The 27,322-nt window shown below is 31.6% G+C and overlaps 2 protein-coding genes across 15 annotated transcripts in view; one reads left to right on the forward strand and one right to left on the reverse strand.

Annotated features, from left to right (window-relative positions):
• The window catches only part of LOC118188251 (tyrosine-protein phosphatase Lar-like), a 1,537,039-nt gene that overhangs the window by 602,304 nt on the left and 907,413 nt on the right, over window positions 1-27,322 (reverse strand). For all 9 annotated transcript variants that reach the window (XM_085815767.1, XM_085815772.1, XM_085815774.1 and 6 more), the window contains one exon: window positions 5,386-5,451. The gene's annotated coding sequence lies outside the window, so the exon portion shown is untranslated. The remainder of the gene's footprint in view (window positions 1-5,385; window positions 5,452-27,322) is intronic.
• Window positions 1-27,322, forward strand: part of LOC118189724 (uncharacterized) — a 451,032-nt gene that overhangs the window by 65,522 nt on the left and 358,188 nt on the right. The window lies entirely within an intron of this gene.

Raw genomic sequence — 27,322 nt, forward strand, 5'->3', positions numbered from 1 at the left:
TAAAACATAATTCAATTAAGAAATAGTTGGGTAAAGTATAAAACAAATTTTTGTTTTTAATATTTTTGGAATAAGTAACAGAATCTGGTATATTTTAATGTTATCTGAAGAATTTCATTGAATGTGCCCCGTTTTATCTAGTTAGAATATCTTACAGTGATTGGAATCTTTTCAAAATAAAACTTGAAACGTTTCATTCAAATCCGCTTAAATTTAGAGCTTAACAATAACGCCCTAATGTGGTAGTATCATAATGATATACATTCGTTCGTACACACAATATTCTTAATTCTTTTTTCTACATTCGAATCAAATCGGTATCATTCCTAGTGTACCAGCTTTTTGTTACATCTGCATCCCTCGCGGGATTCTTCTATCAGTGACTGCCACCCCCTTAATTCCCTCCTTCATCCAAAGAGAAGAAATGCAACTTCTCTTCGACGGATATCCAGGGGCTATATCTTCCCCTCTTTATATCTGTAGCCCCTAATGGTTAGAGAGAGCGCCGAAATGCTGATAGAAGAGGACGGTCGAGGAGGTATGAGAGGAGTATTGACTCTCGCAGACGATTCTCGTGAATCAATATTCGCCTGATTTTGATGCAGATGGATTGGGCGGTTCTGGCCTGGAGCGCCTGTGTTTACTTTTCATTTTTCTCTCGCAGCTGTGGAACATTTCAGATCAAGATACGAATTTCAAACATTTATTTGCACCGAATGGATCAAGACGAAATCGAGTACCTGGGGACTGTAATGGAGTTACAAGTCGCCAAATGTTTTGGTCTGCATCGATGCCAAAACAATGTCATCTCAATAAACAAGTTTGGCAAAGTACATGCAATTCCAGCAAAAGTACATGCATTCAACTCTCAATTAACCTGCGTCAAATTAATGGGACCCGATCTTTAAAATAAAAATTAAAAAAAAAAAAAATTCTGAACGTTTACAGATTTTATATTACGCCCAAAGGGGCGCTTTTTGTGATACCTTTATTTATTAAATATCATGTTCTTCGCACTTAAACCATAAAATTCAATTCAACAGCAATATCCCAAAATAATTTTAAAATGAGCATATCTTTAGAATTTCCGATATGTTTAGGTTTACAATCCTCTTTATGTTTTTGATGTTTTTTTTAGGTTTCTTTACAATACTCTTTTTGGTTTAAAATATTTAAATTTTAAATGAAAAGAATTAAACAGCACAATAATTATTAAAAAAATCTGAACGCTTTCAGATTCTATATTACGCCCGAAGGGGCGTTTTTTTAACGTTTTGTGTGTTACCTTTATTTATTAAATATCATGTTCTTTGCACCTAAATCATAAAACGCAGTTCAACAGCATTATCAGAAAATATTTTACACAGCATAGCTTTAGAATTTCCGATACACAATCACGCGCGCTGGAGACATTTTTTTTTTTTTTTCCCCTTCGTACAGTGTTGCCATTGCTCGATTTAAAATCGTCGAGTTTATTAATCAAAAATACGTTAAAGTTTTACAAAATATGAAATAGATAATAAAACAAATTCCAAATTCCAGTTCGGGCTTCCATATTCTAGTGCAGGACAACTTATTGAAAATTTGATGTCTCTATAGGTACCGTTGTTTTTTCGCAGCGCGAGAAACGTACATACATTCATACAGATTATTCATTATTTAATTTCTTTAAATATAATTCTAATATTTGGTGGCAACAATTTGAGAAGTGAAGCGTCATTTATAGTGAACCAACGCAAAATGCCAAAACGAAATTAATAGCCCTTCTAGGCTACCTTCTTTCAGATAAATAGTAAAATTAAATAATAAAAAAACCGTTATGTTTGTTTATTCTGAAACAAGGATAACGTTAAAATTACAAGCCGTTTTCGTGTAAAAAAAAAAAAAAGTGTCGAAGAAATAAAAAAAAAAAAAAAAGAAAAAAAAAAGAAAGAAAGAAAGAAAAAACAGTACATAGCAGTGATTTGCCTAAACTGTGCTCCCCATCTCACTCCCACCCCCCAAAAAAAACACTAAGCTTCCTATATTTTTATATTTCACTGAACATTATTTTTATATTTCACTGAACATTGTTCAAATTTTCTGTTGCAAATATTGTTTTTAATGTCATTTACAATACAATTTTCTGCATTTCTAATGATGCTTATTCATCCGTTAATTAAAATATTTTCGTATTTTCTTATTTTGAATACTGATTTAATTTACATAACCAAACAGAATTATTTCCCAGATTAAAGAGCTTGAAAATGAAGATATATTTTCTGTTAAGGAATTGTACAGATTATTTCTATTTCCTGTCCCACTTTTTAACTGTCATACAATCGAATAGATCGTGGAAATCATCTGTTACCCTTAATAACTGAAAGTTTACCTAACGCATCATCATATTTTCATTTGACGTTATTTTTTTATTTCCTCTTGAGGTTTTCCTTTTTCTTTTTCATTTTAATTTTATGATTCAAAACAATATTAATAATTTTAAAGGGCAGATACACTGAAGATATTACATTTTATCTGAACGTGTATGAGCAGTATTGAACAAACAGCAAATAACAGGGCAATCAGCCTAAGGGAAGAGATACCATACCTACACAGAGGAATTTCCAAGGAAACTTGGATATTACATATCATACAAAGCAAATTTCTAAGGAAGAGGAAATGTTATGATGAAAGGTAAGGTTAGGCAAAATTAAACTTTAAGCTAAAGATGATTTTGTAGAAGCATTTTATATACACAAAAAATGACGGACCCGTGATTCTCGATTAATGATAATTAATTAAAGAATTTAAACAGAGATAATTTCAAGCAGTTACTCATCTTTCTTTTTCTAATCTTTTTTAGACTATATTTTTCATAAAAAATTACCAGTAAACTTTACAAAATTACCAGTAAAGTTTTAGTTAATTAATAACAGTTATTAGTTAGCTATATAAGTTAAAATTTTTATTGATTGATATACGTAACATTAACTTTCTAGGATCCGTGATACTTTGCCGACAACCATTTAGTTGACAGCAGTTAGCCGGAGAGGACATTTAGCCAACACGGACATTTAACCAATAGGATACTTAGCCGACAGGACATTTCACAGACACGGACATTTAGCCGACAGGACATTTAACCTACACAGACATTTAGCCGACATGAAAATTTAGCCGACAGGACACTTAACTGGCACAGCCATATAGTCGACAGGTCATTTAACCGACAGGGACATTTATCTAACAGAATATTTAGCCGACAAGACATTTTAACTGATAGCATGTTTAATTGACAACACGTATATATAGAAAAAAAAAAAAAATGCGACGATGTTTTAGTAAAAATTGTCCATATTTATCTGAAAAAAGGCTGTTTCCAGAGTACCCAAACAAAAGGTGTATGAAATAAGTACCATAATTTTTACTTTAACTCTTTAATGTAGAAAATGACTTTAATGTTAAAGAATTAAACACAAAAGATGGCGCAGATTTTGAAATCAATTTCAACTTTTTCAGCTGACGGCTGTCTCGTCGGCTAAGTGGTTGTCGGTAAAGTGCCTGTGATGGAATTTTCTATTCATTACCAGTTTTTGAATGCTTAAATTTTCTTTTTACTTTTTCAGAAAAATTCTATTAGCTAATTTAAAAAGATTTTATATACATGGTATAATATATAAAAGTAAAAATATTTCTCATTCCTTCTTGCGCTCATAAATCGTTATGCATTTACAACTTTTAAAACCTGAAAAACGTGTATCCACGATTGCGGCAATTTATTTGTGCTTTATTTTTACCACGATGTTTTCGACGACGCTGTTTTTAAAAACTGCGACGTTTTTTAACCGCTTTATTTTCGATGACGATTTTTAGAGTTGCGATGTTTTCCTTTTCCTTTCTTTTGTTGCTCGAAGTTTTTGGCCTTGTGTTATTCTCGCGGGGACATTTTCGATCGCTGTGTTTTTCTTGGGATATTTTTGAGGGACAGCCGGGAGTAAATACTCCTATATAATAAGGAAAGGGAATTTTCGTGAATTTATCTTCTGTTTTGAAACGAATTCTGGAACAGTTATGTTAATATTAAAGAAAAATCTGATGCGTACACCACATGACTTCCTTGTACGGAATATTAAATTATACGCATTTTTTCTTGCATTTTATTTAAACTTATTAGACTGAATTTAACCTACTTCGCCGACAGCGCATAAACCACAATAGAATATATGCATTCTTTAAAATTCACTTTGTTTACCATAGCGACACTCTGGCGTTAGGTTTACTTAACAGTATTATATTTCGTTCATATTATAACTCAGAATGCACAAAATTTATATCATTTAAAGAATTATCTAATCATTGCCACATGTTCTATTCAAATACTATAATAAAGCAAGAACTATGTATAAAAGAAATTAAGAAAACAAAACAAAAAATAAACAGTTTTTCATAAACGAATGACGATTTCTCATTCAATTAATTCAGTTTTCACTTCGCGAGAAGGCAAAAATACATAAAAACTCAAAATATCTGTATTAAAAATTACGAAGTAAATCTTAAACGCTTATTTCCTCGAAAAAATTCCCGAAAGGATTAAGCATGATTTAAATAATAAATGAAGGCGTTATCTTTGTTGTTGCAAAGCTAAGTTTTTCTAGATTGGCAACAAACCCGCTACTCAGCTCTTTCAAATGTAAACAAGATCAATGGCCGCCATCAAATTAGGCTTAGCGGCACTTAAACAATTTTAAAATTGTTGATAATTCTAAAAATATTGCATACAGATTTAATAAAGGCATAAAAGCCTCAACCGGAAGATAAAAACAACATAATTCAATCATTTTTAAAGCAAAAAATGTACAATTTGCAAACATATAAGAGTAAAGATCACTGAGCCGGGTAACAGAGTGGATATATTTATAAATATATTTATATACGTTTGGCACGGCCAATTGAAACCAAAATACGAGATGCACATCTACATGTTATAGTAGTCTTGTATACAAAATTTCAACGTTCTGAGGCTACTCGTTTTTGAGTTATGCGAGATACGTACATACGCACGTACGTACATACGTTCGTACAGACGCCACAAAAAATTCTCTTCAGAATTCATTTTAAAGCAGTTTGTTAGTTTTTTTGGAGGAAAAGAGTCTTTTATTCTGTCCTTACGTACAGATATCACGCAAAAATATCGTTAAATTGCATTCGAAAGCGGTCAAAGTGGATATTTTCGTTGAAATATGCTTGATGAAGCTTTTCGCGATTACAATACTTCCTTTTTACTTCGTACAAGGAAGTAAAAAGAACATTAAGAATATTAAAAGAGAAAGAAACGTGGATACAATGGCATAAATCAGTTGTTATGTGTCATATTTCTAAAACAAATAAATAAATAAAAACGCTTACTTCTGATGATTAAGTTCAACTTGATGTCATGGTTGGTGATATGAACACAGATCGCTCAATCTAACGCTAAAGGAAAAAAGAAAATATTTCAGTCATACAAAATATATATACAATATGAAATATAAAAATATACCACATATAAATAAAACATTTTCATTTTTATATCAGAGTTTCATGTGCAGAAAGTTCACAGACTTCGAAATATAAAAAGCGTTTACTGATATGTAAAATGTTAGGCAGGACACTACAGACAAAAGTGCTAAAATGCTGATATAATACAAAAATAATTCTTCAAATATAATAACATAAGGAAAATCACTTGAAGATTAATATTTATATTCAGAAAAATTCCACCACCCATAAGACTTAATTTTATCATCTAAAACTTAATTTTATCATCTGAGATTTTTAAACCAGGGTTCGTTATATAAAAATTATTAGAGGCCGCAGAAGCATTTTAAATTATTATCTTTATAAATAATTATGAAATAACTGTAATCTCTAAAAATATTTTGTGTGCTTTTTAAGATATTAGTTTACGGTGAAATACCTAAAGCCGATACATTATTTTTCAAAATAATTTTAGTTACGTTTGAGTACATTGTTTCTTAACAGTACCTTCCCCTTTTCCTTAATAAACTCGCTATATGTAATCATAAATAATGAATTTTCGAAGAACTGCTTCTTATTTAGAAGAGAGGTGACGAAAAATTTAATTTAATTCAAAAGTTTCAAAGGAAGAACCTTCCGAGAGGAAATTCTACTTTAAATCAAATAACAGTCTTTCAATGTGTGAAATCAAATTCTTAAAACTAAATTAATCGGATACACACACAAAAATATTTCCTAAAATTACACAAAAATATTTCCTAAATCAAAAAGAAACAAACAAAAAATGACTTGTGAAGAAAGAAAATAAAAATAAATTGTTATGCATTTTACGGAGTAATACTATTAAACACAGAAAAAACAACCAAACATTTTCTTCGTATAAATTGAGTAAATTTTCAACTTCTTGAAAGAGATTCTAAGATTATATTATGCTACTAGTCAAATGTTTTTTTTTTTGTTAAATAAAAATGTGGCAGCAAGACAGGATATGATTTAAAATTTTGCCTTTAATTCTCCATGATCTGCTGTCTATTTCAGTCTTACTATATTCTTCTAAAAATTTATGTAAGTAAAAATAAAATTTATGATAATTAAAATAATAATCACTGATAAAAATACTTTGTCCAGATCCAAAAATAAAGTTAAAAATTCAATACAAATCTTGAAATGTAACTACTAGTTTCATAAAGTCATTAACAAACAAAACTTTAAAAAAAATATCGATTTCGCATTAAAAAACTTAGTTTCATAATTTAATGTTCACGTACTCGGTATTTGACACATATCAGAAGAAATATAACAAAAAGAGCAAAAAATACTTATCCAAAAAATAGTCAAAATGAAATGTTTTACATTATAAAGAAAATATTATTTGCGTTATATTATAAAAAATATTATAAAGAAACTAAACAAAATTCAACGAGATTAATTATATTTACCATATTCTATAAATTATGTTTAAGTATTAAATTTCATATTACTTTTCTCATTGATTTAAATTAAAAATGTTGATGGAAGTTATTGTCATTATTTTATTTATTTTATTCTTTTCTTATTTTTGAATTACGATTCCTACATGGGAAAGTGCAAACAAAATGTACAGTTCTCTTATAATAGTACAAATATTATAATGCACAATTTTCTCTTTTCGCACAAAATGTACAATATTCTCTTTTTAAACAAAATGTAAAATTTTCTCTTTTCTTAAACAAGATATCAATTTAATAGAATTTACAAAAATTAAATATTATAATTTTAATTAGATTAATAAGTGGTTAAATTTTATAAATTCCTCTGATATACATTTAAAATTTAAATTTTAATTATTATTATTACTATTTCATACATTTTACTTTGCCATACCTTTACTTAAAATTCCTACCTGCCTTCCTATGAGGTCCCTGTTTATTAAGTTCTAGAAATCAAGCCCTTCAGGTACACTTCAAATGATATTTCCTAATATACTAAACTTTTGAGTAAAAGTTACTGCTTTCTAAAATAGATGGCGCAGCTCTCAACAGCTCAGTCGGTTTTGTACAATCGATACCACCTGCCCAGCTGATTACCGTCGGCGAGCGTAAGTGACTCACAACATTCAAGGATGTTTGTCACGCTGCTTGGTATATACATACACGTTCGGCTCCACCTCCACTGCCATTTCCCGCGCTTCAGAAGTTCTGTCACTTTTTATATATTTTTCTTTTCTTTCTTTTATTACCAAATAATGCACAATATTATACGGTTAAAAAGATTCCCTTCTGCCGTTTTATGGATTGTATAGATTTTATGCACAAAGAGCGCAGTTGTTGAATGCAAGCTTCTCAAGAAGAAGGGCGGATATAAATCAATCATATTTCAAGAGTAGATGATATAAAATAAAAATTACTAAATACAGTAAAATTCCTATTACTTGTTCTTTTTCCACTTGCTATTTTTTCTAAATTACGTAAAAATAATTAACCTCCTCCCTAATTGAATGCTATAAAACTGCAATATAGTACATATTTGCGATACAAATGCAGCCTCAAACTCATACGAGCTAAATGCACGATCTGAAAAAAAATGCCGAAACAATTTTTTTTTTCCGAAGTCTTTTCATGAACAAAATAAAAAATATTTTAAAATAGCTATTAAAACATAAACAATAAAAAAAATTTTAAAAAAATCTGAAATTTTTCAGATTTTAAATTACGTCCAAAGGGGCGTTTTTTTAACGTTTTGAGTGTTACCTTTATTTATTAAATATCATGTTCTTTGCACTTAAACCATAAAATTCAGTTCAAGAGCAATATCGCAAAATAATGTTAAATTAAGCATATCTTTAGAATTTCCGATATACACAGTCTCGCGAGCTGGAGATAAAAGTATTTTTTTTCTATATAACGTTGCCATTTCTCGCTTTTAAAGCATTGAGTTTGTAAATCAAAAATTCGTTAAAGTTTTACAAAATATAAAATCTATAATAAAACAAATTCCAAATTTGGGATTTCAGATGCCCATATTCGCAGTAGGATTTCGTCATTCAAAATTCGATGGCTCTGTGTACCATTGTTTTATCACAATGTGAGAAATAGACAATCATTTATGCAGATTTTTCATTATTTAATTTCTTCAAATATAATGCAGGACTCTAACATTTTGTGGCAACAGTTTGAAAAGTGAACCGACGTTTATGAGTCCGACGCAAAATGCCAAAACGAAAGCAATAGTCCTTCGGGACTGAAATCCCTTTGGACTAATAAATAATATTGCAAAGAGGGGTGGAATGCAAATGTATATTTATTTTCTATCTGTAACCTAAAGCTTCGTACCCGCAAGAGAATTTTGTTGGTTACACACCGTAATTCATGTACAAAGTTAAATAATAAATTTCAGACTGACATTTATTCTAAAACAATTCTTACAAGTTTGAGTAATCATTACATAACTTTCTTTCATTTAAATTATAGACAAATTACAAAACTTTCTAAGTTTTCGGAGAAAATTTTCCACGTGGTACAAAACTTGAGAATAAATAATGGCAACTTAGTCTGTTTCTCTTATTTGTTAAAAAATTGTCCTTCGATGCATAAACAAAAATGCATATGTCAGTACATAAATAATGATAAACTTCTTTATATCTTACTATTGCTTGACGCTTGATGGCGTTTTGATTTCGAAAATGTTTGGAGCCTTGGAGAGAAATTACTTAAAATTACCTCGGCTTGGTTTACTTGATTATGGCAAAGCAATCGAGGGCTATCTACCTGAGGGAAGGGATGCCTTCTTGGAGGACTTTCTAGCGAAAGTGGCTCGTATACACGTTACACATGGGTAAACCACGAAAACGCTGATGCAACCAACCCGTTCGGCAGGATTCAGACCCCGGACCCACCGACCAGTGCTCAGCGACTTTACTGCTAGGTCGCCCGTATGCTCAGAACATCATGGGTTGCAGATGCTCATCGGTCGATCGGGTTCTTTTCTTATTAATTTTCAACTGTGAGAAGAAGCTATTTCAAATGCAAACAATGCAAACAAATTCCCAAACAAAGCGATTATTTTTAGTGTAAAATTTCGTAACTGAGTTTATTTATGTTTTGACAAGTACGAATAAAAGTTAATAAAGTCTGTACCTTCAAATCTTTGAATAAGACTTACATTACTGCAAATTAATTAGCTCCATTTATAGATACCCTGGTGTGTTGTTTATGTTTGATTTTAACAGTAATGAAATTAATGTAAACTAGGAATTTAAATAACTAAAATCTTGAAATCTTCGCAACAAATACATAATTGAAATGTATTCGCGGGCCGCATAGAATTGCTTCGGAGGCCGCATACCGTCAGTAAGAGAAAACTGTAACATAGTATTTTTTTTATATATTTTTACAAAATCCAATGATAAACCTTTTCTTATTATTTTGCATCAGTAAAATAATAATAAATGACGCAGTTGAATTTTAATTGAATAAAAGATGTTGTGTTTATTTTAAGCATATGAAAAATATTTCCTTTGTTTAGTGTTATTGCATGAAAACGAAAAACAAGATTATGCGTTCATTTAAAATAATAATTTTGTTTAAATTTAAAAAAATATTATTGTTAATTATTGTTTGCTTTGTTTTAATCTTATTACCGTGTTGTTAATTATTATGTTCTTTTAGTATGCACGTGTGTTTCAGAAAAAATTGCAATATCAGTAATCTTCAGACTTCTTAATCTCACTTTAATTGAAATTCTTCCCATTTATACTGTATGAATTTTTAATGCATTTCATGTTATGTTATACCTAGTATACTTTTTATGCAGTACCTTCAGTTAATGGATTCTTTACTCGTTTGTTTATTTAATTGAACGTTTCTAGAATTTGATTCAATATGGGAAACTGTTGCTTTTTTGATGGCTATCACCTCTTATTATGCATGCTAAAGAAATACTGTACAGACCATGCTCTTCTTTTTTAAAGCGCGTTAAAGTTACTTGCCTGAGGGAAACGATACTTTCGTGACGGGCTATCTCCTGTATTTACATTATACATTGAGAAAAAGAATGAAAATATCCATCTAACTTATCTGTTGGCCGATATTTGAACTCGGATAGAACTAGCATTGTTCCGCGGCGTTATCCACTCGGAGTGAGTCTAACTCTCGGGGCTCAGATACCGGGGAAAGCATTGATGTTACGAAGCGAACAGTATCTATGCAGCAACGGAGCACTTAAAATGCACGTTATGCCGATATTCTTTCGAGAGGTTGGGGCAGGGAAAGAATCAGAATTCCATCCGGAGTGGAAGCTTAGTAGTTAGCAAGAACCGGTAATACCATGTTTAGATGGAAGCATAGGTGCTGGCCCTGCCTGAACCTGTATCTACCGAGTTAGATTGGGTTTCACTTATAAAAATGTTTTCTAGATGGCAAAGTACTAGTGGAACAGTGTGAAATTCTCATCCACTTCCATTACATCATCAGTAAATCAATAACAAATTAAAGAACATGCTAATAGACCCTCCAAGAAAAATCTGAAGACATATAAGTTTAGCTTCCAAAGTTTTGCGTTAAATATTATTCTTCTAATCTCTGATCCCCAATAGTCACGATATGTCCTCGAGGAAGGATTTATCAGTTTCATAAGTGTTCTGGAACCTGATGAATTCCAAAATATCCGAGAAGTTGAGAATGGATTCATCAGCCTTATGTACAGTTTGATGGATTCATCAACTTTTTTAGCATTCTAGCAATCATTTCTTCATGATGCACCTCATAGTCTTCATATAAACAAAGTCAAAGCATGTCAGCAATGGTTTTCCGTACGATAGCCTCATGTTTCTGAGATGAAAACTTCAAAGCATATACGCAACAATTTTCCGTATAAGAAGCCATACAAGTCCTCAGATGATAGACACATAGTCATCGTGCGTTTTGCCATAATCAAATAAAACAATTCTCAGATAAACAAGTCAAAGCACGTCAACAATGGTTTTCGATACGATGTGCCTCATTTTCCTCGGATGAACAAATCAAAGCATGTCACTAATAGTTTTTTATATGATATGCTTCGGATTCTTCAAACGAACAAGTCAAAGCATGCACGCAGACATGATAAATTCAAAATGGAAACGATTGGCTACCACTCTAGGTTTCACCTATGAAAGCATTCTTCTCTTGAAGAGGATGGTAATCTCAACAAGACTTACAGTGCATAAAGTCAAAAGAATTAATAATAAGAAAGGTATACATATTAGAGAAGAAAACTGTACTTCTAATTTTAATTAATTCTGGTTGGAAGGATGTAGCAATAACTCAGCTTGTAAGGTTTTCCAATTTTTATTTTATTTATTTATTTTTAAGTATTGATCAATTAGGAAAAAAAAAAAGGGGGAAGGAAAGGAAGTAAATCGGAAAGGATTCAGATTTTTAAGGTATCACCAGGGGATTTGTTAAGGTTTCTATGCTCTCGTTGAGCATCGCAGGTTACCAATCTGCTTTTGGACTCACACTTGCTAACACAATCTTTTTAAAAATCTTTTTAGATTTATCATTAAGCATTACTTTCTTCTTATATACGCCATATAAAATTCAAGAGCAATTCAATATTCACAAAATATTTAAAAACAGCATACCTTTAGAATTCCCTTTAGAGTGTTAAAAGTGTGTTAAGACTTATTTTTTATATTCGCTGTATTATTTCTTTGCAAACTAGCTGTTCGAGCGGCTAACCGTCTAAAAGTTAGAAAAAGAAAAAAGTATACACTGATTTTAATGAATCGAACTACCGTCGTTTCATATAAATATTTAATATTGCTAATTAGACATCTCATGATTTAAATGCATTTTTATTTAAACCTATCAGATTTAAAAGTAGAAAAAATATTTTTAAGAATTACGTTTATTGCTTTTCAATCACTTGTTTGCTACTCAGTAATACAAAGATTAAATTTGAAAGTAAAATATCTTACGCTTTACTGAATGGCAAAACCTTGATGCATGGAGATGTAAGAATTTTATTTGAACGGCAAACTCTGCTTTGAAATAACCGAATTTGTGCATTAAAATTAAAAAAAAAATAAATACCTTATACATTGCCGAAAGGCCACAGTCTGGCGTGCTGAAGATAAAAATGTTTTATTTGGAACAGTGTTGCCACTTCTCGCTTTACAACGCTAAGCTTGTTAAACAAAAACTCGGTAATTTGTGAAAAATATGAAATGAATCAAAAACAATGTCGAAATTGGCCATGTTCGATTACGTGTATTAAAAATTCGGTTGCTGTAGGTGCTGTCATTTTTCCACAGTGCGAGGAACATATATACACATGGAATTTTCATTATTTATTACTTTTTTTTTGAAATAATACATCGCGTTATCATTGGATGGCAACAATTTGAAAAGTGGTTCAGACAAAAAAAATTAAATAAGTTTCGAAACTAAAAAATAAATAAATAAATAAATAAATAACAACTTAATCTGAAGTTTGAAATCCTTTTAAAATTTTTTTCAACACATTTATCCTTTATAACGTTGAAAACGCATAAAAGTTACAAAGTTGAACTTCCGTTAGCGCACAATTCCCTTTAAAGGACAACTTTCGTTAACGATAATTCCTGCATTCGATGCAATAATTATATGTAAATAAGAAACCAATGCGTTACAAATATTAGACGAAACGCGCAGATTTTCTATTAAGTAATCTCACATCTGTGGAACAATAAAGTTGCAAATCATTCGAAGATTACGAGACAGCAGGTGCGAGGGAAATGTCGCCTCGACTTCTGGGTAACTGGAACTTCCCGCATTCAATTGCAGACGCCGAGGCGACATAAATACAAGTGACGTCACTCGGTGGAAAAATAGCTCCGAAGAAAGTGAAAAGGGACATAAAAAAACCCACCATTCCACTTCTTTTAAATGACTTCAAGACATGTTTCGGACAGAAGCTATTTCCCATTCTTCTTAAGCTCCAGAAGAATTTGGTTTCCTTTTTTCTTCTTCGCTTGAAGAAGAAGAAACAATAAAATGCAAGAAATTTGTCCTGTATGTAAAACAGGAAATCTTCGTCGAATCCTGGGAGAACATTTCGGGCTATTTATTTATTTATTTTAATCTAACTTGTTAAAAGCTCTACCACAATTCCTACTTTTTAAATGCTATTTATTAATAAATGAAGCAGCGTTCGTTTTGATTGGCTTATTAATATGAACGGCTTTGCGCATTTTGGATCAAACAGACACAAATAATGGTCTGTTAGTTTTTGTATTCGTTGATTAACTAACTCTTCGCAGACCATAAATTTATCCTCTATACTTTGGTGTATTCGACAGAGGATGTTTACCCATTTTTAGAACGATTTCCATAAAGAATAAAACAAAAGAAAATTTTAAAAAAGCAGTTCTTTTGCAATAAACATTTCTAGCAACAGCTTATTGTTTCGAATGAGAAATATCGTCTGCTGCTTTTAAATTCATTCTTCTTTCAAAATGTCTCATGTAAACAAGCTATGGACTGAAGGTTATGTTTTGCGTTTTCTGAAGAGAAATATTCCTACCCCTTAATTCAAAAATGTTGTGAAATGCAAAAATGTTGTGAATGTTGTGAAATTCCTAAGCGCAAAATAAACAATAATCGGAAAGAAAAAAAACCGTCAATCATTAATTCTATATAGAAAGAAGACCCAAAACGAATACCAAAAAAAGGTATGTATTGTTTCTAATATTTCAAATTAAATCGTTAGTAACAAAAGAAATGCCGTCGATGTAGAAATCAATTGCAAAATCATTAAATGCCGCTGTAGCAACAATAAACAAAATAAACCACTTAGAAAAGTTAAACTACATAATGTTTACCAGCTTTGGCCGATATATCTGGCTCAACGTCGTACAATTTGCAGAATCCATCATTCAAAACTATTTACCAGGAGATAAATGGAAATATATTTTAAGTACATTGTGACCTTTGATAAAGCATGGGTTTGCCTAAATGAAAGCAGAAGCAAAAACAACAAAAGAGGTCTATTTATTAACAAAACGAAGAGAAACAATTGTACACACCTGGTATCGTCAATGCAAAGAAAGTTTTAGTAAGAGATTTATGATAGTGGCAATATTTTCTGAAAATTAAAAATAAAGAAAAGTGGGAAAACAAAATCAACGTAATATCAAGAGAAAATTTTACGTCCGATATTTACAGAAGAAATTCCATTGTCCTTATCTCAATGACTTTCAAAAAAAAAAAAACTTCATTGCGACAAAGCAACAAGTCATTCTCCATAAACTACCACTGCATTTCTTGAAAAAATGAAGACTAATACAGGTACTGCATATGTAACTTTTCATGCCCTAATGTTTCACCTATGGACTACTGTGCTTTTGGTCTCTTAATAAGAGCTCTTTCTAAGCGCAAACCCACCACAATTGATGGACTCCGGAAAGTAGTGAAAAAAGAATGGTAATCACTAGCGCCAGAAATTTTATTACTGTCACAGAAATCACGATGCATACTTATAAGTCCAGAAAAGACTATCATATCGAACGTTAAAAAAATACTCTTTACATTTAAAACATCAATTTAACTGTACCAAAATCGTTCTAAAAATATGCAAGCACTCTCTGTGTATTAATGGTTAAATTTTTTTAATTTATCCTTAGTTTATTGTTTTCTGTTGAAACATCTTTTAGTCTGTTACTTCAGTGTCTTTTATTCTTTAATTGCGTTTTAAATTCTAAATGCTAAGAAAATTAGGCAGCTAAGTTCCCGCATCATTATCCATACATTCCGCTTCTTTTTCCTATTTCTCCTTTACCATTATTCTTTCACTATTTCTTGAAGGATGATTTTAAGAAAATTATAGAAATTCGATAAAAATATAAGTTTGGTTCTGTAAAATTATGAAACGCGAAATATATAAAAGGTGGAATTTAGCGTTACCCATTTCTAATATAAGATAACTTAATAATAAATAAAGTAACTTGACTTTAGGTTAATAAAATAATAGAAAGTTTTCGCTCTTTTAACGATCACGTAACTTCGCTTGGAAACAGAATGATGCCATCCTCTCCGTTGCTATGATGTGTGAGTTCCTTTCTTTTCCATTATTTAGTCTTTTAGATTACTTCTATAGTGTTTTCTGCAGTCTTCTATAGTGTTTACTGCAGTTGAAATTTCTTATCACAACCGCTTCTCACCATGAACAAATCGGTTGATGAACAAATTATGTTGTAGACACAGATATTTAATTTATTTTTTATGATATTGTGTCTCTACACAAATCATAAAAAATAGGGGATCCAAAGTTTCTAAGATGTAGAAGAGGTACTACAGGGCAATATAGAAATGAGATTCAACAAGACATAAATGGAACAACTGCAAGAGGAAATATCCTTGCAGGGATAAAGAAAGGACGGAAAGATGACCTTAGCTTCTTGATCCGCAAATTTTGTGCAAATTAGGGTAAGGCGCAAAGTTTCATGTAAAAAATAGCAACCTGATAAAGTAATAGCAAACTACAGCACTATAATTTTCAGTGATATTGCTGGGTCTCACTTTTGACATGCAGACAACAACAAATCACACTGGACAAATTTTGAATGAAATTTCTTGCAGATATCAATCTCTAGATTTTATACGGAAAATAAATATAAATTTTATTTTTTTTCGTTTAATGTTAACAATATTATTATTGTTTACGTAAGCTTTGATTTATAACTACTAAGTGAAATTTAAAATTAGTTTTTGTTTTGTTAAAAATGTTTTAAAATTTAGTTAAAAATGCTTTCTGGACTGTCAGCCTGTCAGCTGAAATTTGAGTCTGAGATCACTGTTCTATGCATTTCTAAACGCTTTTTTAGTAATACCTCTTGGAACAAATGATTTTATTGTGCGTTTATATAAATAACACTTTTTATTCTGTACAATTAATTCAATTAATTTTTTAAATATATTAGCTCAAAAGGGCTAGTAATTTCGTTTTGGCATTTTGCGGCGTTTCATTTTTCTAACTGTTGCCACCAAATATTAGATAAAATAAATGCCTGCATTATATTTGAAGAAATTTAAAAATAAAGAATCTGCATGAATGTATGTATGTATGTTTCTCGCACTGTGATAAAAACGACGCTACCAAGAGACATCAAATTTTGAATAATGTAGTCCTAGTATGGGCATCTGGAGGCCAAAATTTGGAAATCGTTTTATTATCCATTTTTATTAACAAACTCAACGATTTCAAAGCGAGCAATGGCAACGCTAGATGGAGGGGAAGAAAAAGAAAAAAAAAAAAAAAAGCATTTATATCTCCAGCGCGCGAGACTGTGTATCCGAAATTCTAAATATATGATCTTTTTAAATTATTTCGTGATATTGCTGAATTGAATTTTATAGCTTAAGTGCGAAGAATCTGATATTTAATAAATAAAGCTAACACAAAAAACGTTAAAAAAACGCCCCCTTTATGCGTGATATAAAATCTGATTTTTTTTTTAAATTATTTTCCCTTTAACTGGTTTATCATTAATTAGTTTATTGAATAACTAAGTATTCGACGAAATAACTATTTAAATTATTAATTTGTTGCACACTATAACTGAGTTGATCAGGTATTTCATAGAATAATTAGGTATTCTATGAAGACTAGCAATGACTGAAATACGTACTTTAAAGTCACATAGATTAATTATCACTGGAGAAATGCTCATGTCTAAATGGTTTGCTTGATAACAGAACTTTGAAGCTGTTAGTGACCAAACTTTGAAAGCGCGCTCTGATATTTTTAACGTCCATTCTTTATAGAAAATTATAATTACACTTTCCACAGTATTAAATAGAAAAGCTTGCGGAATTTTCTTTCCTTTCGAAATTTTAAATTACGATGCAATTTTGTTATTATAATACTGATTTTTCGTAAACACGTTTACCGTCGGAAAGGAAAATTTTACGTGCCGTAGATAGTAATCAGCCCTAAACTAATAACAGTAAACAACCTAAGCTATTCAGACAGCAATCAATGGTCAACATTTCTCTAACATTATGCCCATATAAAATGAAGAACAGTATGATCCACATATGAAACGCAGGATCGAATGATTTTTCTTCTTTACATTTTCCATTCCTTATTATAGTAAATTATAGGATAGAGTTTTTCAAATACTATTGCTAAAGTTTTCTTGTCCACCCAGAAAGCTTTCTGTTTTATATATAGAATGAACTATCGGTTTATCCGCACGCAAACTAAAAGTCGGCCAAGGATTAAAAAGCAAAACATTTTATCGCGCAATATAATCACAGCGAGGCTTTCTTCTTTTCTTAAAAGAAGCGCTGTTTCGATTTCCTCCTTTGCTTTTTTTGGTAATTTAATGAGCGCAGCTTTTCCTTGCTCATTAAACCGCGAATTAATTTTTTTTGTGGTTCACCGCAGTGACTTTTCTAAGAATTTCAAAGGTAATTTTAGATTGTAAATGCAGATTTTTGTTGTTTAAAATGGAAAAACCTTCTCCCATCACAGCCATTTTATATTTCCACCATGAAATATTTCAGGCTTCTTATTCATTTTCAAAATACCAATTACTGCACTTGTTGTTTTCTGCACATATTATTTTAAAAAGAAACCAAATATACGAAATATAAAACAAAATATTATGCTTCTTTTGCTCAGAAAGTGTTTAAAATACTCTTTCAAATATCCGCTAACATTACATAAGTGTTTATACTAAAATAAAGATTCTGTTAAGTCTACATCAGTTTCTGTCTATTTTGTTATTGTATGCCTGTGACTAATCTCGTTTGTCTGGCCCACGAAAAACACTGGTCAAAACAAGCCCACGAAATTCATCGCAGCAAGGAATACAAGATTGCGCTTATTATTGGTAAGCGCCTTGGGCACCATATTTGGGCCCGTTCCATCGCGATTTTAAGGACAGTACCCCGTGGGGGGGATCCAAGACTCCCCCACCCCTCTTTCCCTGCCAACATCTACACGAGAGGCCTTTCATCTTGCCATACATTTTGAGTGCTACCATCCCGCAAAGACACTATACATTTACAACATCCATGCCTTCCTTTTGATAAAGTGGAAAGGATTCGAACCAGGTCCTTGGTACGGTAATCAGAGTCGCTAACCACTATCCTGTTTGAGCGGCAAATCCACTACGATCTGCCCATCATATAAATACCGATCACAGATTAAGGTCAATAACGGACAGGCAGAAGCACTGATCATTTGAAAAGGCAAGATAAGATAGAGTAAATTTTTTATAAGTTTCAAATTATAAACAGATTGTTAAAGGTTACAGAGCTGTATGTTACAGATCAAAAGAAATTGATAAATATATGTAATAAAAATTTTGTATGTATATATATTAAGTGATTATTTCTACTAATAAAAAGCAATCGTGAATATTCACACAGCCTCTTTATTTTTTGCATATTTCGTTGAACAAAAGAATACAATCAAATGTAGACATGACTGCCTTCATCTTTACAAAGTTATGCTTCGACTAGTTGGCAGCAAAAGTGAAGGCAGGTGATGGAGAAACGTTACCAGAATAAAAGTAAGCACGAGAAAATAGCGCAAATTATGAAAATAGTACATTAAGAATAAAGTTATGGTTCCATCTTATTTCCATTGGTTGAGTCCACTGATTTGGTTCGCGAATTTCAGTATTATTATTGGCCGAAAGACTTTTTCCGTTATGCAAGTTTATGCACCATGAGCATCATATAACAAGAATTAATTTTGAAATGAGAAGATTTATTATAAGCATGTTACTATTTTTAGGACAAGAATAGAAAATAAACAAATTTAAAAAAGGAAGCACACGGGTTGTATCTTAAAATTTTGTCTAAAAGTTGTATCTTAAAATTTTGTCTATTCTTAATCTTTCATAAGTATTTTACAGCATCGCAATGTTGCAATATTTACGAATGATGATTAAAGTACATATTAAAAAGCAAATACAGCAAACTGCGCAGCAACAGAATAAAATTAAAATTTTTCTTTTACTTCGTTAAAAATCAAATAATTTTGATTTATTTGATTTTACCAAAGCACATTAGAGCCATCAGCCTTAGAAAAGGGATGTCTTCGTAGAGGACTTTCTAAGGGAAACTGCTCCATATATATGGTGAAAATATGGGGAGGGCCATGAAAGCGCCTATGCAACAACCCTATTCGCCTATAATCGAGCTTAGGTCGAGCTACCAACGTTCAGCGCTTTACCTCTGGGCCACCGGTGAACCCATTAAAAATATAACCAAGGCATTTTACTTCAGTGCTGTTTGCTGTAAGGTATCCATAAATATCTGACATGCAACAATATATACCCATGCTGTTGCATTAGAAATTGAATAAATTCTACCAGCTGAAAAATACTTTAAAATAATTTTTTTAAACATAATTTTTTTCTTCATAGGCTTAGTTACCGAATTTGGAAACATAATTTTTTTCTTCATAGGCTTAGTTACCGAATTTGGAAACAAAAGAATTGAGACGAATTTTTAAAAAAGATTCCAGAGTCAATTTCTGAGTTTTTTCGTTCCTCGCTTTTCCGTATTCTAACTCTAAAAATCCGTTCAATCTCAAAACTTCGGAAAGGTTGATTTTTTGACGCTCAGCAGAAGTATTCGTCCTTCAGTCTCTTGAATTCTAGTATAGAAAGCCGTTAAATATTTTAATTTAAAATTTCGGAAAGATTAATTTTTTGAAATCCAGTAAACGTATTCGTCCTTCAACCTTTCGAATTCTAATCTAACAGTCTGTTAAAACATTTACTTCGACACTTTGGAAGGGTTTAATTTTATTGACGCCAAATGGAAGTATTCGTCTTTCAGTCTTTCGAATCCTAATCTAAAAATATGATTTATGTTTCAACTCAAAGCCTTGGAAAAATTGATTTAATGGATGTCCAAAGAAGTATTCATTAAAATAAAATGTAAGCGATAAATACAATTTCAATTAACCAGCAAAATCATCGTGTTGTGGGAAGCTTGAATACAAAGCACTTTGGCTTTCTTAACAGAATTGAATGTTTCTTATTTAATGTTCGTTTATATTAACTCTTGAAAAAAATCCTCTACCCTCCACACTTGCTTCGAAAAAATCTTATAAAAGGTGTAAAATATCTGAACTGATACACATCAGATACATGAAATTGTAACTTTCTAAAGTTTTAATTACACAGTATGTGCCGCTTAATATGATCACATTTGTTCACGGTTATTTTGGTAACATTAACCGAAAGATAACATTAAACGATGAGAAAAAATACCCTTCAAAACAGCAATAGAATTTAACTAATTTAATATAAATACAATAAAAAAGATACAAAACAAAAAAAAAAAAAAAAAAAAATCTGAAAGGTTTCAGATTTTAAATTAGGTCCAAGGGGACTTTTTTTAACGTTTTGTGTGTTACCTTTATTTATTAAATATCATGTTCTTTGCACTTAAACTATAAAATCCAGTTCAACAGCAATGTCGCAAAATAATTTCAAAATGAGCATATCTTATTTAGAATTTTCGATACACAGTTCCGCGCGCTGGAGATAAAAAGGTCTTTTTTCCCCCCGTAAAGAGTTGCTATTGTTCGCTTTTAAATTGTTGAAGTTGTTAATCAAAAATTCGTTAAAGTTTTAAAAAATATGAAATCGATAATAATACAAGGTACAAATATCAAATTTTGGCTTTCAGATGCCCATATTCGCAGTAGGATTACGTCATTCAAAATTCGATGGCTACATACATTTATGCAAATACTTCATTATTTAATTTCTTCAAATATAATACAGGGCGATAGTATTTGGTGACAACGATCTGAAAAATGATACAGCCTTTTTAAGTTTTCAACACAAAACCGCAAAACGAAAACAATAGTCCTTCAGGGACAAAAGCCCCTTTGGACTAATAAATAGAAAAGTATAAATATTTATTTTCATAAGCATTTTGATTGATTTGATAGTCGCTACTGACGGAATGACTGCAAGCATTATAATTCAAAAGTTAATTTATGAACTGTGTTTAAGGTTTCTGGAAATTATTTGACCAATTGTTGTAACTCTAATCTTAATAACTGAAAGGCATTTCTTGTATCAGTATTTATAAGGAGTTTAACACGTTCTTCAAAAACTTTAGCATATGATGTGCCTCAGAAAGCTCCTGGCGGATAACTTCTGTCTGAAGAAGCGACAGCTATGTCTGATCATTCTCGAATCAAACTAAACAAAAGACTGATTTTTTGCTTAGTTTTAAAATTTGAGTAAAATAAAAACCAAGCAGTTTGTTAATTAATCCCTTACTTGGTGATATATTTTAATCTTCTGGCAATTTTAAAAATTTATTTTGACCCTATTTGGACAATTTACTTCGGTTTGTGAATTTTATTCTATAACATAGCCGATATGGTGATCACAAAAAGTGATATATTAGTTTCCACGTTTTCGTATGCAAACGGGCGGGACTTCGGCAATTTGAAAACAATATCAGATTGATAACATTAACCGCGATTACATTAAGCAGCGTTTACTGTATACTTTAGTACTTTTACTAAACTTCATTTGTTATACAAATAAAATAACGTGTTAATAAGTGTATTTCAAAGCCCGCTTTCATTAAAACTTTTAATGTTACGCATTTTCTGCTCTATCTTCTTATTATTCTCTGAAGGTCCAACGGATTTGAAAAATTCGAAAGATTCTAGAACCTTTTCGGTTTCAAACTTGAGAAGATTTAGGACTCATCCCATATCTTCAGAACTCAGAATTATATAAAAATAAAGTAGTAAAATTTTAACTTTATTCAATAGCACAATAAGGATACTCTTCAGTAACCAACAGAATGAATTCACTACTGAACCCTTCTGAGGGGGAAAATCTCGGAATTTCTCAGAAAAGAGTGTAAACTGGCCTTTTAACCTCTCTCTCTCTCTCTAATGTCTAACTGTAAAGCCATTGTAAATTGCGAATATCACGAAACCAGAAAACAGCAATATTAATAATTAAAGCAAACTTTTAAACCTTGTTATAAAAAGGAGCTTAAGTGTCCCTTTCGGTCTGTGGAGTCATTTTCTATCAGATTTTAGAGACATTAGGTATTTTTTGGAAGCAGAAGAAGTGAAAAATGAGCAACGCCTTCGCCGAGAATCGAATCACAAACCTCTGGAATACGTGTCCAGCGTGCTGATCACTACACTACGAAGGCATGCTAAGAAGGCGGGAGAAATACCTTATAAGTTGACCATTTCTGGTGATCAGGAAAAAATCCTAATAGCTCCCTGACAATTATTAAAAATATAACTTCAACTGTACTGTGGAACTTAGCAGAATATACAACATTTTGGACCAAAATCATGAGATATAAAATCTGCTCTTTTCGGGATTAGAGCCGCGGATTTCCCATTTGCTATCTGTATGTGTTAATCACTTATACCCGGGAACACACACAAAGGGATGCAAGAATCCTTTCGAATTTAATAAAAACTTGCAACAGAAATTTAAAAAAAGTGTTCTTACATCGAAATGAAATAACAAAAATTTTGCAATTAATGAATAAATTATACAGCAAACACTTCAGTACTTTGGCGGCAACTGTAGACACATTAACGGAATCCAAACAAAGATTACTTCGCCTCCCTTTCCGCAGCATTTATACACAGTAATTTCGCTCAAATGAATGGCGCCGAAAGCGCTTTTAAGCTCAAAGTCGGCGGAAATGAAACGCGTAATTTTGGCTGAATAGATGTTGGAAGTAAATAACCATTTCTGTTACACTGAGTCACATAGCAAGGTTTTACTCTGTGTGTGAAAGTCTTCTTTTTACTCTTCCTCGTGACGGCATGCTCCAATTTGCACATCCATTATGGGTGTAACAAACGTGAGACAAAACATGGAGAGGCATGAGAAGAAAATCACGTTATTTTAATGACACGAAGAATGTTATAAACACATATATGAAAAGTAAAACGTATAAAACAGAGTCTTAGGTGTAGTTTTAAGTGAAAGGTAGAACAATGAAAGTATGTCCCTTTTCATTATAAAATTTAAAATTCCATGATTATATAAATTTTTACATAAATTCAACATTCTATATAATTTCCTAATCATCAAATCAAATTACGTGCATCAATTTATTTTTCGATTTGAACTTATAAGTATTACTCTACGCAGAGCCGGGACAAATATGAGCAACAATTTGAAAAGCGAAACAACGCTTGTAGTGAATCAACGCAAAATGCCAAAACGAAATTAATAGGCCTTCTGGGCAAATTGTCCCTTCGGACTATTAAAAATTTTTTTTTCAACAATTACATGCAAAGAAATGTATGCAATAGAAAAAAAATTAAATACAAAAACCGCACATATATATAAAACGGTATTAATATTGAAAGCAATATAATAATTCGAGTCAGAAATTCTGTTTGAATTTTTAATGTACAAAAATTATTAAGGTGACCAAAGAGTTCTCCTTTCAGACCCTCAACCGTTTCAGAGTATGGGGTTAAGACCAATTTTGCGAAAAGGATTGAGATTTCGGGAATTAAACTCCCGGATGGCAGTGTTACTTCGAGTTTGAGTGATACAATTGTTGCTACAATGACAAAGAATTTCCCAAGAGATAATGCGCGTGATGATAGAAATTCTCATAGAACTATGCGCACTGAGTCTGATGGACCTTATATTTCTTTTATGGACTGTCCGTTCTCTACTTCAGAAGTTAACAGCGTTATTAAAAATCTCAAGAAGAACAAATCACCTGGGCTTGACTCTCTTTCTAATGAAATGGTACAGCACTTTCATGCGGTGGATAGCACATTTCTACACAGACTTTTCAACCTTTGTTTACAATTAGCAGTTTTTCCAGCACAATGGAAGAGAGCTCGGGTTGTTTTGATTCCTAAAACGTTAGATACAAGAACCCCTTATCTTGATAATATTAGATGCATTAGTCTTTTGCCTACTTTGGGAAAATGTCTTGAAACTCTCTTCATTAACAGAATAAATTGGTATTTGAGACAAAAATGCTGTTATAATGATTCTCAGTTCGGATTTACTCCTCGGAAGTCCGCTGAAGACGCTATTATTCGGCTTTGTAATATCTTGCAATGTGCAAAGAAAATGAAGTATACTACACTTCTTATTTTCCTGGATTTCAAAGGAGCTTTAGATAATGCTTGGTGGCCATCTATCTTAAAAATTTTAAAAGATGCTGGTATACCACATAATATCTATAACCTTCTTAAAAGCTTCTTGAACGAGAGGACTGCTGAGCTTCAGCTTGGGAACGAAGCTAAGGTTTATTCTCTAGAAAAAGGCTGTCCTCAAGGCTTTGTATCCGGACCTACTCTTTGGAACATAATCATAAATGATCTTTTAAGTCATCTCGACGGTTGTTTAAAAATTGCGTTTGCAGACGACTTACTATTAATTTTCCAAGGAAGGATTTTGAATAACATTCTTTTGAGAGCACAAGAAGTTCTAGATTTTGTCTCCAGTTGGGCAATTTCTCATAAACTCACTTTCAATCCTTCAAAAAGTAAAGCTATGCTTGTTCCCAGTACGTTTGATGAACAAAATATTGCTTCTTTGATGCTCGATAATTCTCCTTTGGAATTTGTAGAAAATGTTAAATATCTTGGTGTCATTCTTGACCAAAAATTAACATGGAAAAAGCACATTGAATTCCTTTCTGCTAAATGTGAAAAAATTATTAATGGCTTTCACCGAATTGCTAAAAATACTTTTGGAGTAAGCTACGATGTTTAGAAACTCATGTATAAGCAGTGTATTGTACCTTTCATTTCATACCGCTGTCGTGCTTGGGAACATGTTCTTGCCAAGAAGGTTAACAAAAGAAATTTAAGAAAGATTCAACGGAGAATTCTTCTTCGTATTATTAGTGGTTATAGAACCTTAAGCTATGAGGCTACTTTTGTTCTTGCAGGAGTTCCGCCTATTGATTTTGAAATTGCATATAAGAATAATATATTTGAGTCATTGGCAACTCATGCTTCGGAAGACTGTATTAATGGAATTGTCCCCTTCACTGATCTTCCTCATCCCGCTTCTTTAGAACCCATAAATTTCTGCGATTATAAAGAGACTGCTGAAATAAGTTTTCATATGGTTTTCTTTACAGATGGCAGCAAGATGAACAACAAGGTTGGCCTTGCATTTGTTCTTTTTGAAGGCCATTCCGAGATTTGTTTTCTTAGACACCGTATACGGAATGAATGTACAGTTTTTCAAGCAGAACTTCTGTGCATTTATCTTGCCGTCAAATGGATCCAGGATCATGGGACAACATCCTCAAAGTACCTTATTTGTTCTGATTCTCTTTCTTCTCTTCAACTTTTGAACAGTATTACCAGCTGCGATAAATTAGTTATCGAAACCCTAGTAACTGTTAGTTCACTTAGAATAAGAGGTATTGATATCTGCTTTGCTTATGTGCGTGCTCATCATGGTTTCTACGGAAATGAAAGAGCTGATTTCTTAGCTAAAGATGCCTTAAATTTACCCATTGATATCAACATTAGCATTCCAAAGAGTTATTGGAAGTCCTTTCATTATAAAAAGCTTTTAGCTATGTGGAATGAGGAATACATTTCATCTTGTAATGCTGAAGTCACCAAAAAGTTCCTTCCTTCTATTTACCATAGACTGAATTCCGAGTCTTTCCTCTCGTTAAATTTTAAAGTGTCTCAGTTTTTATCTGGTCACGGTAAATTTGCAAGTTATCTGTTTCGTTTTAATCTACGATCAAACAATTTATGTGAATGTTCAAAAAGAGTTCCTCAGGATGTGGAACATTTGATTTTCTCGTGCCCTACATTTGATGGTCCTAGATTATGCTTACAGAACGATTTGAAAATGTTCGGAGTGACTTGGCCAGTGAACTTATCTGTTTTCGTGAAGTCCAGACTGCTGTTCTCTGCTTTTGTTCGCTTTATTTATGCATGTAATTTTTAATGTTTATTTATACATGTAACCTTTAATGTTAACTTACTTCTGTAAGCCCCGTGTTGTACATATGTGGTGCACGGGGAGTCTGTATGTTCTCAAAGGAAAAAAAACCGTTTCAGATATTCAACCCCCATCTAGAAAAGGTAAATTAAACTTTTTCTTGCAAGTTGCGTTTAGATCTTTGAGTTTTAAATAAATTTTTCATTTCTTACTATTTGATCCACAATTTTTAAATAACAGGATAATTTTTTTTTCCTTTTGTTTAAATGTTGATAAAAAGGTTAAAAAAAACCTTTGAATTACCTAAAAAATTATTTGAAGAACAATGTTTGTCTTTGTAGATAAAAGCTATTATGCAACTGTTAACGGATTTCTAGAGAAAGTTGTGCGTATAATTTTCTCCCTTAACATGGTTTATTTTTCTAATAAAGTGAATAAGGGGGAAAAATCAAAAAGTGTTTTCCTCTTATCGAGATAATAACGAAGCTCAAAAAGGATGTTTTCACGCCAAAATATTTTACATGGAAGGAATTTTCTTCCTACTTATCAAGCGATAAAATCCCAAAGAGATGTTTCAAGAAACCACAAAGTTTCCACAATAAAAGTAAAAATATTGCTAATTTTAAACTTTTAATTCTAATATTAAAATTTAATATACTGAATTCAGTTATGTTATATTTTATTATACCTTGCATTTTTGTTCTAGAATCCAGTTAATGAGAAAATATAGTAACATTCCCTTTCTAAACAAGATGTCATTTGCACACACCTGTATGAACTTGTACAAATTTCACATTAAAATAAAACATTTACAGTGCATATTCATAAACAATATGCCTAATAATTCATTAAATAACTTCTAAGAAATTCACATAATTATTAAGTTCACTTCTGAATTCAATT

The sequence above is a fragment of the Stegodyphus dumicola genome, chromosome 4, assembly GCF_044657685.1.
Source record: "Stegodyphus dumicola isolate Sdum_Otavi_A_Nest chromosome 4, ASM4465768v1".
Lineage (NCBI taxonomy): Eukaryota > Metazoa > Arthropoda > Arachnida > Araneae > Eresidae > Stegodyphus > Stegodyphus dumicola.